At 41.2% G+C, this 11,275-nt stretch overlaps 1 non-coding gene and 1 pseudogene across 1 annotated transcript; one reads left to right on the forward strand and one right to left on the reverse strand.

Moving 5' to 3' along the window:
• The first annotated feature begins 6,602 nt into the window (after window positions 1-6,602).
• Window positions 6,603-8,398, forward strand: LOC101271200 (60S ribosomal protein L7-like; annotated as a pseudogene).
• TRNAE-UUC (transfer RNA glutamic acid (anticodon UUC)) lies at window positions 7,473-7,545 on the reverse strand. Its single transcript has one exon. It is a non-coding gene; the product is annotated as a tRNA-Glu (tRNA).
• Window positions 8,399-11,275: the final 2,877 nt, after the last annotated feature.

Below are 11,275 nucleotides of genomic sequence, written 5' to 3' on the forward strand. Positions count from 1 at the left end.
GGAGGGATTGGTGGCGGAGGGGACTGTATTGGAAACTTTTTTGCTTCACATAATTCAGAAGCTGATCTCATGAGTGATAAGTTCAATTTTCAGTGTGGTCTTTGTTAACTATTATTCAAAGGCTCTGAAGAAATAGGAATATATAACAACTTTCCCTCACCTATTTTTCAAGCCATAAATAAGAGGCTAGGTTACAGCATGTGGCACAAACCATTTTGAAAGCATTTTACTTTCTTCTTTCATGGGGCTATAAAATTATATGGTGCATTCTCAACTTCGGAAATTGCTGGAGGAAAAGAGCTTAGGAAATATTTATTTCCTACAGAACACAGGAAGTATGCACAGCCTTCTCGTTATCTCTTTTTCCCTTAACTTCTGGATTTAGGCCAAGATTATTTAACTCATTAGCCTTTCACTCAGAAATTGTTAAGCACAGCTGTCCAGTTGTTTTGGTTCTTATTTTTCATACATACTCAGTATGTGAAACTAAAGTGGAACTGTACACAGTGACAGTGGCTTTCATTCATTCATTCATTCATTCATTCAAATGGTTACTGAGCACCTACTACATACCAGGGCACCACACCGTGTGCTGGAGGTAGCAAGGCGAAGAGTTCAGTCTCTGTGCCCAGGGATCATGAGGTCCAGCACAGGAGACTGAAAATAAATGGCAGCAACAAGTCAGTCTATGAAGTCAATGTCAGAGGGATACTCCGGGAGCTGCAGGATCCACATTCAGGTGGGGTCATTGTCGAGAAAGGCTTCTCCAGGGGCACATCTCAGCTGAAGCCTGAGAAATGAGGAGGAGTTTAGTCAAGCAAAAAGGAAAGGGAAGAAGGGGCTGCTCCCAACAGATCCAGAGCACAGTCTAAACCCCAGAAGCGTCCAAACGACAGAACTGTGCTAAAAGGATTTTTGTTAACAGCTATCAATGTTTCAATTTCACCTCTGCAATGATGGAAGAATGATTTGCCGCGGTGATGGCACCATGTGTTCCTGAACCAGTGATGGATGGCGTCACAGCAGAATATCCGGGCACAGACAGGAGGAAGCAGATCAGAGCTGAGGCCCAAAAATGACTCTGTCAGAAGCCATTTCATGTTGTGAAAATCCCATAAATTTCCTGAAACAAAGGTCAATTACACTTCAGATGAACCGACTGAAAGAGAAATGTGGAAAGAAGGGTGGTGGGAAAGCAAGCAGATGACACAGACAGATGTCTCCAAAAGAGCTTACGCACAATTTTTCCTTCAGTTTCTATAGTTCCTGTTGACAGGTGCTTTTGCAGTTCTATGAGGATTTCCTAATAAATAAAAACTTTAAAAAATATGGCATGATGCTTTGTTTCTTGCATTTTAAGGAGAGGAAGAGGCATATCAAATTCATATCTTTGTTATGAAGATTGAGAAGCAGAATTTATTCGATTGAGTTTAAGCTTACTAAATATTTACATTTGGGGATTGAGCGAGTTTTTTTTTTCTATTTTTAAGTTAAATCCAGATGTTTTCAATCCATGTAAAATGACAACAGATATGTAATACATTCCTCAAGAATCCATATAAAGCTTAGCACAATGCCTAGCATGTAATAAGTGCTCAATAAATGTTAGCTATTATTATTGTTGATATATATTTACAGAAAATAAATACAAAATGTTTTCTAAGACATATACACTCTTAAAAAAAACAGTGCACGGCTTCCCTGGTGGCGCAGTGGTTGAGAGTCCGCCTGCCCATGCAGGGGACACGGGTTCGTGTCCCGGTCCGGGAAGATCCCACATGCTGCGGAGCAGCTGGGCCCGTGAGCCATGGCCGCTGAGCCTGCACGTCCGGAGCCTGTGCTCCGCAATGGGAGAGGCCACAACAGTGAGAGGCCCGCGTACGGCAAAAAAAAACCAAAAACCAAAACAAACAAACAAAAAAGTACAGTCACACGGTGAAAAAAGCAAATAGTTTGCAATAACTTACGATGAAAATCAACAGCGACTTGCCCCCTCCCACTCCTACTCTCCCATCTTATTCCTCAGATGCAGTTAAGTGCCTTTGACTGTTTTAGTAATTGCTTCAGGGGGTTGTCTCATATTTCTAAATTATAGGCCTATATATCATTTTATTGAGAAACCAGTTTGAGGTGTTATCAACTGAATTCTTTCCACAGCAGATGAGGGTTTAGATCTCTTGAGTCATTCTATTATTCATTCAGTCAACAAATAATTATTGAACACCGACTGTACCAAGCACTGAGTAGGCGCTGAGGATGCCCCAGTGAATAAAACTGACCGAATGCCTTACCTGCAGGGAGCTTACATTCTAATGGGAAGAGAGACATTAAACAAACAAGTAAAATACATTGTATGCCAGGTGGTTATAAGTTGAAAAGAGAACAATTAAGTAAGGAGGGGCTAGGTGGAGGGACTACAGTTTTAATGGGCTAGTCTGGGAATGCTTCACTGAGAAGTTGATTATTTGACTCTAATCTTGGGAAATTTTCTTATGTTGTTCCTTTGATAATTTATTCACCTTTGTTTTCTCTATTCTATCTTTTGGATGCCCTGTTGATCAGATAGGGCTGGTTTAATCCTCTACACTGCTTGGATATTTTAAATATATATTTTTAAATTTCTCTCTGTTTTGTTTTCTGGGGATTTTCTTGATTTTATCTTTTCAACTCTTCATACCACAGGTATATGGAGGTCTTCTTTTTTTCTTTCTTTTTTTTTTTTAAGACACTTGAGGTCTCCTGGGAAGTCACCTCTGACTTCTAGGCTCAGGAGAGAAAGCAAATTGATGACATTTTATGCCCAGAGAAATGGATGGCAGTCCACTGACCCATGTAATCACCCGGATTTCAGCCCTAAGCCTAAATACCACCCACTACTCTACTTGGACTTCCAGAATCCTAAGTCTTTCTGGGATTCCTCTGGGCAAATCTGATTTCTCTTGTCTCTGTCTTCCTCTGTGTGCAGTGGAAGAGGCAGCTTCTTCTGCTCTGCAAAATTTGCTGAATCTGTATTCCAGAAATATGTGGAAATCTCTTATTTTTTAATGATTCCAATCACATTCTTTGTGTACTCATGGATTTATCGCTTTTACATGCCTTTACTAGGATTCTGATGGAATCTAGGGAAGAAGAGAAAATTAATGTATTGTGTAACCTGCTGTCTATAACTGAATATCCATGTACAATTTTTAAAAGCATTTAGTGATTGCTAATTTCCATCATATATGCATACACTTATGTACATTTTCCATACATTTATCCAAAATATATATTAATATATGTGTCTATATACACAAATGTATGTGTATATCTGTATGTATTTGTGTGTGTGCGTGTGTGTGTGTTAATCTTTTTTCCATCATTCCACTCTTTTGGAGTTAAGATGTGTAAATTCAAGAAAGATCATCAATCTCAAAGACATAAAGTCCTATACATTATGTTTCAAGGTGAACAAGCATAGCATATTTTAGGGCCTGTAAGAATGGCTAGAGTGTAGGTTTGTTTTAGGAAGAGGGAAATGATCACACAAGACTCTGGAGAGAAATTTTTTAAAACAGAGCCAGATCCTGAAGGACCGTGTAAACAAAGTTAAGAAGTTTGAAGTTTATTCTATGATCTATAGGGAACCACTGAATGAGTTGAGCAGGGAATGATGTAATCAGATTTATACTTTAGAGAAATCACTGGCTACAGCAGAAAGAATTAAGTAGGGTGCAAAGTGGAGATGGGGATCTGCTCTCAGGTGATTGCAATGATAGAAGCAAGCGATAAAGGTGGTCTGAACAGAGGCAGCAGCAGCAGAGATGGAAAGAACTGAACCAATTTGAGACATATTTGGGAAGCAGAGTTGATGACTCTCGGTGTTTGTTAGAAATAGGAGTGGAAATGGGAAGAGGAGTCCGGGAAAATTGCCAGTTCTGACCTAGGCAATGGGTGCTGGTGCCATTCACTAAGATAGGAAGCTTAGACACACAGAGCAGCAGCTTAAGAAGAAGCCGATGGGGGAGAGAGAAGAGGCTAGGATCCAGAAGCCAGCCGTATCCCCCGAGGAAGCCCACAGCCATCCACATGCAGGGAGGTACCATCTCACCTGAATGCAGACTGAAGCACTGATTGATATATCCTGCCAGACACTCACCAGAGATGGTGATTTGGGGACCAAAGTGAGAACAGGACTGTTTATTACTTCAGAGTCCGCAGAACTCCACAATTTCCAGAATTTATCCCCAGGGACAGAGGAAGTCTACTCCCACTGAAAAATTTTTAAATTGTGTTTTTGTGGCAGGCCATGCATCGTGGATTCAACATGCTAATTACAGCTACATGAAAGTGTACTCTCCAAATCGAAGATACACGTTCTATTCAAGCACACATACAACACTTATCCAAATCGATCCCATACCAGTCACAAAGACAGCACGAAATTTTTCAAAAGTCTGATGTCATAGAATACATTTTAACCACATTATCACTAGGTTAGACAACAACAGCAATATAGAAAAGGGGGAATACCACATTTTGATTAAAAGCACCTCCAAACAATTCATGAGTTAAAAAGGAAATGATAACGGAAATTACGAAATATCTAGACCTGAACAACCATCAAGGTGTTACATATCAGAACGTATGGGGAACAGTTAAAGTGGTTCTTAGGTATAAGTTTGTAGCCTCAAATATTTCTTTAAAAGAGAATTGAAATGAGTAAGCATTCACTTCAAGAAAGTGCATTAACTCACTCAAAAAAATTTAGACACCAAAGTCTCATCTTTTTTAATACAAGACATTATTGGGTATATTTTACCATAATAAAAAACGGGGGGAAGGGGAACATTATTGGGTAAATAAACAAACACCTATTGGTCCAAGTAAAATTTATATCAGCCAAGTAATAAAAATGCTGATTTCATTCAATCTGCCTTATTTGCTTTTTTACATCTATATTGATCAAAAACTTCAATGGGTTAGTAGGCATTTGGCTTTTTCATATGTATTAGTATATATAATATCTATATGTACATGCAATATGATTCTCCGTATGTATATATCATAGTCCAACTAGGACATTTTGCCTCTAAATAGAAAACAGCTCTGAGAGAAGTAAGATGAAGGAATAAATAAGGACACGGGCCCAGGGTCAGAGACCACTGAATTCTGTCTCCACCTTAATCTTGTATCATCTGGGTGACTTTGGCACATCTACGTAACCTCCGAAAACTTCAATTTCCTTCTGTGTAGAATAGAGTTGCTGTGACACCGGTACCAGCCACAAATGATTGTTACAGGTTACTGAATACACAGTGCCGGTATGGTCAGGGCAGGGGGGTGGGGAGGCACTTGTGGGTGTTTTTGTTTGTTTGTTTGTTTACCATTCTAACAAGTATTAAGTGACATTATGTTTTACTAAGAGACTGCTATAAACTGAAGGTTTGTATCCTGCAAAATTCATCTGTTGAAAATACTAACTCACAATGTGATGATATTTGGAGTTGGGGCCCTTGGGGGTGATTACGAAGGTGTAGCCCTCGTGAATGGACTAGTGTCGTTATAAAACAGACCTTAGAGAGACACTTCACCCCTTCCTGGAAGTTCATAGCGAGATGGCCGTTTATGAACCAGGAAGCGAGTTCTCGTCAGACACTACGAATCTGCCAGCACCTTGATCTTGGATTTCCCGACCTCTATAATTGTAAGAAATACATTTCTGTTGTTTACAAGCTACCCAGTCTATGGTATTATGTTATAGCAGCCCAAATGCGCTAAGACAGAGACATTCATCTCTGTCTTAGGATCCCTATTCTAGTTGACAAGGGAATAAATATAAACAAGTCCCTAATCAATGACTTCACTAGTTGTTTTTCTTTCTTATCCAACTGGGTGAATTGCTGAAATATAGGTATGGGTGCACAAATATACACAGACACACAAGCAAGTCTCACCACTTTTGTCAAGCGCACCCTTTTGGACTATCACGGGAGACTTTCTTCTAGGACTTGAGGAGTAGCATGTACCCTTTTACACTTTTCCAAAGAGGAATAAGCAAGACTTGTAAGGTTTGGTCGGCAGAATAATGACTCCCAAAGATGCCCATGTCCTAATCTACTGAACCTGTGAATTTGTGACAATACATTTCATGGCAAGGGGGATTTAATGCTGCAGATGGAAGTAAAGCGGCTGATCAGCAGGTCCTGAGATGAGGACGGCATCCTTGGTTATCCCAGTGAGCCCAATGGAATCGCAAGGCATCTTTAGAAATAAAAGAGGGAGAGAGGAGACTCAGAGTCAGAGGGACGCAGCAAGAGAAAAACTCCACCTGTCATTTGCTGGCTTTGAAGATGGAAGCAGGTCACATACCAAGGAATGTGGGCAGCCTCTAGAAGTCAGAAAAAAGCCAGGGAACAGATTTTCCCCTAAGCCTTCAGAAGGAACGCAGCCTTGCCAATGCCTTAATTTTAGTGAGACCAATTTTGGACTTCTGACCTCCAGAAGCTGAAGAGAATAAATCTGTATTGTTTTAAGCCACTGAGTTTGAGATAATTTGTTACAGTGGTAGCAGGAAACTAATACATAAGAGTTCCTTACAAGGAAAGAAAGATGAGGTGGCCCCTCACTGGATACATTTCTGAAAGGACTTTCTTCCCATTAATCCACAAAATCCAGACTATGTTTGTGATCCCTGCCTTGGTTACAGTTTCTCAGAATTCAGTCCTGGGACATCTCATCCCTCTGTGTTCCCTGACTCTGTAACTTCATCCACATTCATGGTTTTAGATGCCTTTTTGTTTGTTTGTTTGTTTTTTTGCGATACGCGGGCCTCTCACTGTTGTGGCCTCTCCCGCTGCAGAGCACAGGCTCCGGACGCGCAGGCTCAGCGGCCATGGCTCACGGGCCCAGCCGCTCCGTGGCATGTGGGATCCTCCCGGACCGGGGCACGAACCCGTGTCCCCTGCATTGGCAGGCGGACTCTCAACCACTGCGCCACCAGGGAAGCCCCTAGATGCCATTTTTATATAGGGCTGATCCACAAGTTTGAATCTCTCACTCAGCCCTCCTTTCAGAGCTCCAGGCCAGAATATCTTCACTTGGGTATCTCACAGGGATCTCAAGCTACAGGGATCCAACACTGAACTTTTCATTTTCTACTCTCCACTCTCCATCCTCACACCCCCAGCCTGCCTTTCCCTAGACTTCCCCAATTGCTCATGATAGAAAGTAGTCAGAAAACATTTGACACCTTTTCTCAACCTCCGATTACCGAGTCTTGCCAAGTCTGTCCTCAAATATGTTTCTAATTCACTCAGTTCTTGCCACGTTTTGTCACCACCCTAGTCCAAGCTATCATCGTCTTTTCCCTGAACTACTGTAACAGCCTCCTAACACCCCTGCTTCCCCCAATAGCCCTCCAGTTCATTCTCCACACTGCAGCCAGAGTGATTTTTTTTTTTTGGCCCGCCTCGCGGCTTGTGGGATCTTAGTTCCCTGACCAGGGATCGAACCTGGGCCCTCAGCAGTGAAAGTGCAGAGTCCTAACCACTGGACCACCAGGGAACTCCCAGAGTGATCTTCCAAAATATGAATAAGATGATCCATGCCTCTGCTTAAGACCCTTTCAGGGCTTCCCGTTGCTTGTACAAGAATATCCAAACCTGCTCTTTTCTGGCTGGAATCATGGAGGGTGCAGAAGAGGAAAAAAAGAAGGTTCCTGCTGTACCAGAAACCGTTAAGAAAAAGCAAAGAAATTTCACAGAGCTGAAGATCAAGCTCCTGAGAAGTTATCCAAAAGATGCTTTGAAAGGCAAGGAGGAAGTTTATCAATGAAAAGGCTAAGCACTGTTACAGGGAGTATAGGCAGATGTACAGAAGCAATATTCGAATGGCTAGGAGGGCAAGAAAAGCTGGCCACTTCTATGTGCCCGAGGAACCCAGATTGGCACTTGTCATCAGGATCAGAGGTAGCAATGGTGTGAGCTCAAAGGTCCGAAAGGTGCTGCAGCTTCTTCGCCTCCTCCAGGTCTTCAGTGACACCTTTGTGAAGCTCAACGAGGCTTCAGTCAACATGCTGAAGATTGTGGAACCACGTATTGCATTGGGGGTACCCAAACCTGAAGTCAGAGAATGAACTGATCTACAAGTTGGGCTACGGCAAAATCAACAAGAAGTGAATTGCCCTGACAGATAACACATGGATTGCTCAATCACTTAGTAAATGTGGCGTCATCTGCATGGAGGATCTGATTCATGAGATCTGTTCTGTTGGAAAACGTCTCAGAGAAGCAAACAACTTCCCGTGACCCTTCAAATTGTCTTCTCCACTAGGTGTAATGAAGAAAAAGGCCACCCATCTTCTAGAAGGTGGAGACGCTGGCACCAGATCAATAGGCTTATTAGAAGGATGAACTAAGGCATCTACCTTGATTATTTCTGTAATCTGGTCAGTTAATAAACAGTGACTGCTTTCAAATTGAGAGAAAAAGACAATCCAAACCCTTGAGCTTGGCTTAAAAGGCCCCGCATGATCCTCATTCATCTCTCCAAATCTACCTCATGCCACTACCCCTGTGCAGCCGCTACCCCTGTGCAGCCGCTACCCCTGTGCAGCCACACTGACCTGCTTTTAATTCCTCGAAGATTCCAACCCCCCTCCAACCTCAGGGCCTTCATACAAGCTATTCCTTCTGCCTGGAACACGTGTCTCCTAACTTTCCACATGACTCTTCAACCATCAGGTTTCATCAGAGAGATCTCCTCCAACTTAAAGCAGTTCTCATAACATCCTGTTATTTTCTTCCATAGCTCTTATCAAAATCATTAATTACACACACACTTAATTGTTTAATGCCGGTAACCCTTACTGGTCTGTACACTCCCCAGACCATGTCTGCTGTGTTCATCTCTGCATTGCTCACCCCAGGCACAGAGTCTGACACGTAGTAAGCGCTCAGCAATGTTTGATAAAGGAATAAATTAATAAATGAATGATGAATTTGGATGGAGTAAACAGAATTTTTAAAATCTTATGTCACCTTTTAGAAATTATTTCTTCCTCTGTCTCCCACCAGATTCTCTTTGCCACTTACTCTTCCCTTCCCTAGCCAGTGCCTATGCTCCAAAACCTTTCTGCAGTATCAAAATACATCTATCCTGCCACATTCCCACAGGGACTCTGCCCTCTTCTGGCCAATATGGGAACTGATTCCACTTTACTGGAGCTTAAGGATTTATTTTCCTTCTCGGATATTTTTATCTTAATCAGCAACTTCTGGAAAACCAAGAGCCTGGCCCAAAATAAAGTCTTCAAATCCATTTGTTTAGTAATGTGTATAAATAAAGTCCATTAACATATTCACAAGTGATGAATCCTAAATATAACCATGGCAGATGTCACTCGTTAATCCAGCACCTGTTTATTAACTATCTACTCTGGCTGTGAAACTTAGAACTTTCCAAGGAGCCCCAGACCCAACAGGGGAGAAAGATATTGTAACTAAGTTAATGAAACTGTCCCCTCTGTAGACAACTTCCCATCTCACTTGCCCCAGACCAGGACACTGGGGAGGAAGATGATCCCTGGGCTAAAAATTTCATCAGCTCCTATACATTATGGCACATGTAAGACCTTCTCATGCTTCCATCATGACTGAGAGAGTATCATTTCTAATAAAGGTTAGAGGTAGGATCAAGAAAAAGAACTGACACAACTCTGCAAGACTCCAGGAGGGTGCTTAGAAAATCGTTGCTTTCTAGACGACATTGCCTTTGAGAATTGTTAGTGCTTGTATGTGTGTGATCCAACAGTTAATTGTGGGACCAGAGGAAATACTTGTTGGACAAAATGTCTGCCACTCCCCCTAGCAGGGAGACCTGAAAAGCAGTCTGGATTTGGGACACCCACGGCCGCCCTGGGCTACTCTGAGGTACTTGAAATTCCAGAGCCCACCTTGGATTGGCCTGCTGGTGCCACCCCTTCCCACCACTCTCCCTCATTCCACTCCCAGCCCTGCGCATTATTATAGGCTGAAAAACTCAGACTTCGGGAAATGCAATGCTAGGGAAGAGGGATGGACCCGGGAATAAAACCAAATCCTGTGTATAAGGGTAGGATTTCCCAAAAGGTGGGTGGAGTTTCTCCCATGGGAGTTTAGAAACAAGAGGCATTTTTTTTAAGAAAGGCACATATATGAGGACAGAGGTGTAAGGCTGGGTATGGAACACTGATGAGAAAACACCCTGTGAATTGTTCAACTTCTTGGGTTGTTTTCTCTTAGACTATGGGAAATGCTGTATTTAGTGTATAACATTTAGGGTATTTATTTTTATATTATAGATTATTTATAATTATATTAGATTATTATTAGATTAGATTATTATTATTATATAACTGGTATGTTATATTAAGATAATAATATTAATATACTATGTCATATTATTATTACAACCCTCCATGTGGTAATTCTTTTTAGATACACCAACCCTTCAATAAAATCTGATTTACCCAGAAATCATTGTATGAGAATGTTGAGGTAAATATAGGTATAATGCGGTGTAATTATATTCGTCAGAATCTTTTGGTGGCTGCAAATCAAATTGGCTTAAGTGAAAAGATGAATTCATTGGATCATTGAACTGAAAATCCAGGTGCTCAAACTAAATATTCAAGAATCTCTCTTTCCTTCTCTTAAGAGTAATTTCCTCTGTGTTGTCTTTATTTTCAAGTGGTTACTCCCATAGATGGGTGGAATGGCTACTAGTAGCTCCAATTTAGCAACTCCAACAAAATCAGAACTTCTATTTCCAAAATGTTTCAGAAACTGTATTAGGCAGATACCTATTTGCTCCACTTGTCCAATCTCAAACCAATCACTGTGGACAGGAATGGCCAAACCTGGGTAAAATGTCCATCTCCAGAGCAAGGGGATTAAGTCAGGTCCTTGAACCACATAAACCAAATCTAAAATGACACATCCAGATGAAAGATACATAACATTTTAAAATAGATATGTTATATCAGGTACTGATAAGTCTTCTAAATAAAAATTTTTATTTAGTTTCAATATAAAAATATAGCAACGTAGAAGAATAGAGGAGTGATCCAGCCATCCCACTCCTGGGCATATATCCAGACAAAACTATAATTCAAACAAATACATGCACCTAAATTCACAGCAGCACTATTCACAATAGCCAAGACATGGAAACAACCTAAATGTCCATTGACAGATGAATGGATAAAGAAGATGTGGTACATATATACAATGGAATACTACTCAGCCATAAAAAA

The sequence above is a fragment of the Orcinus orca genome, chromosome 11 (assembly GCF_937001465.1).
Source record: "Orcinus orca chromosome 11, mOrcOrc1.1, whole genome shotgun sequence".
Taxonomy (NCBI): domain Eukaryota; kingdom Metazoa; phylum Chordata; class Mammalia; order Artiodactyla; family Delphinidae; genus Orcinus; species Orcinus orca.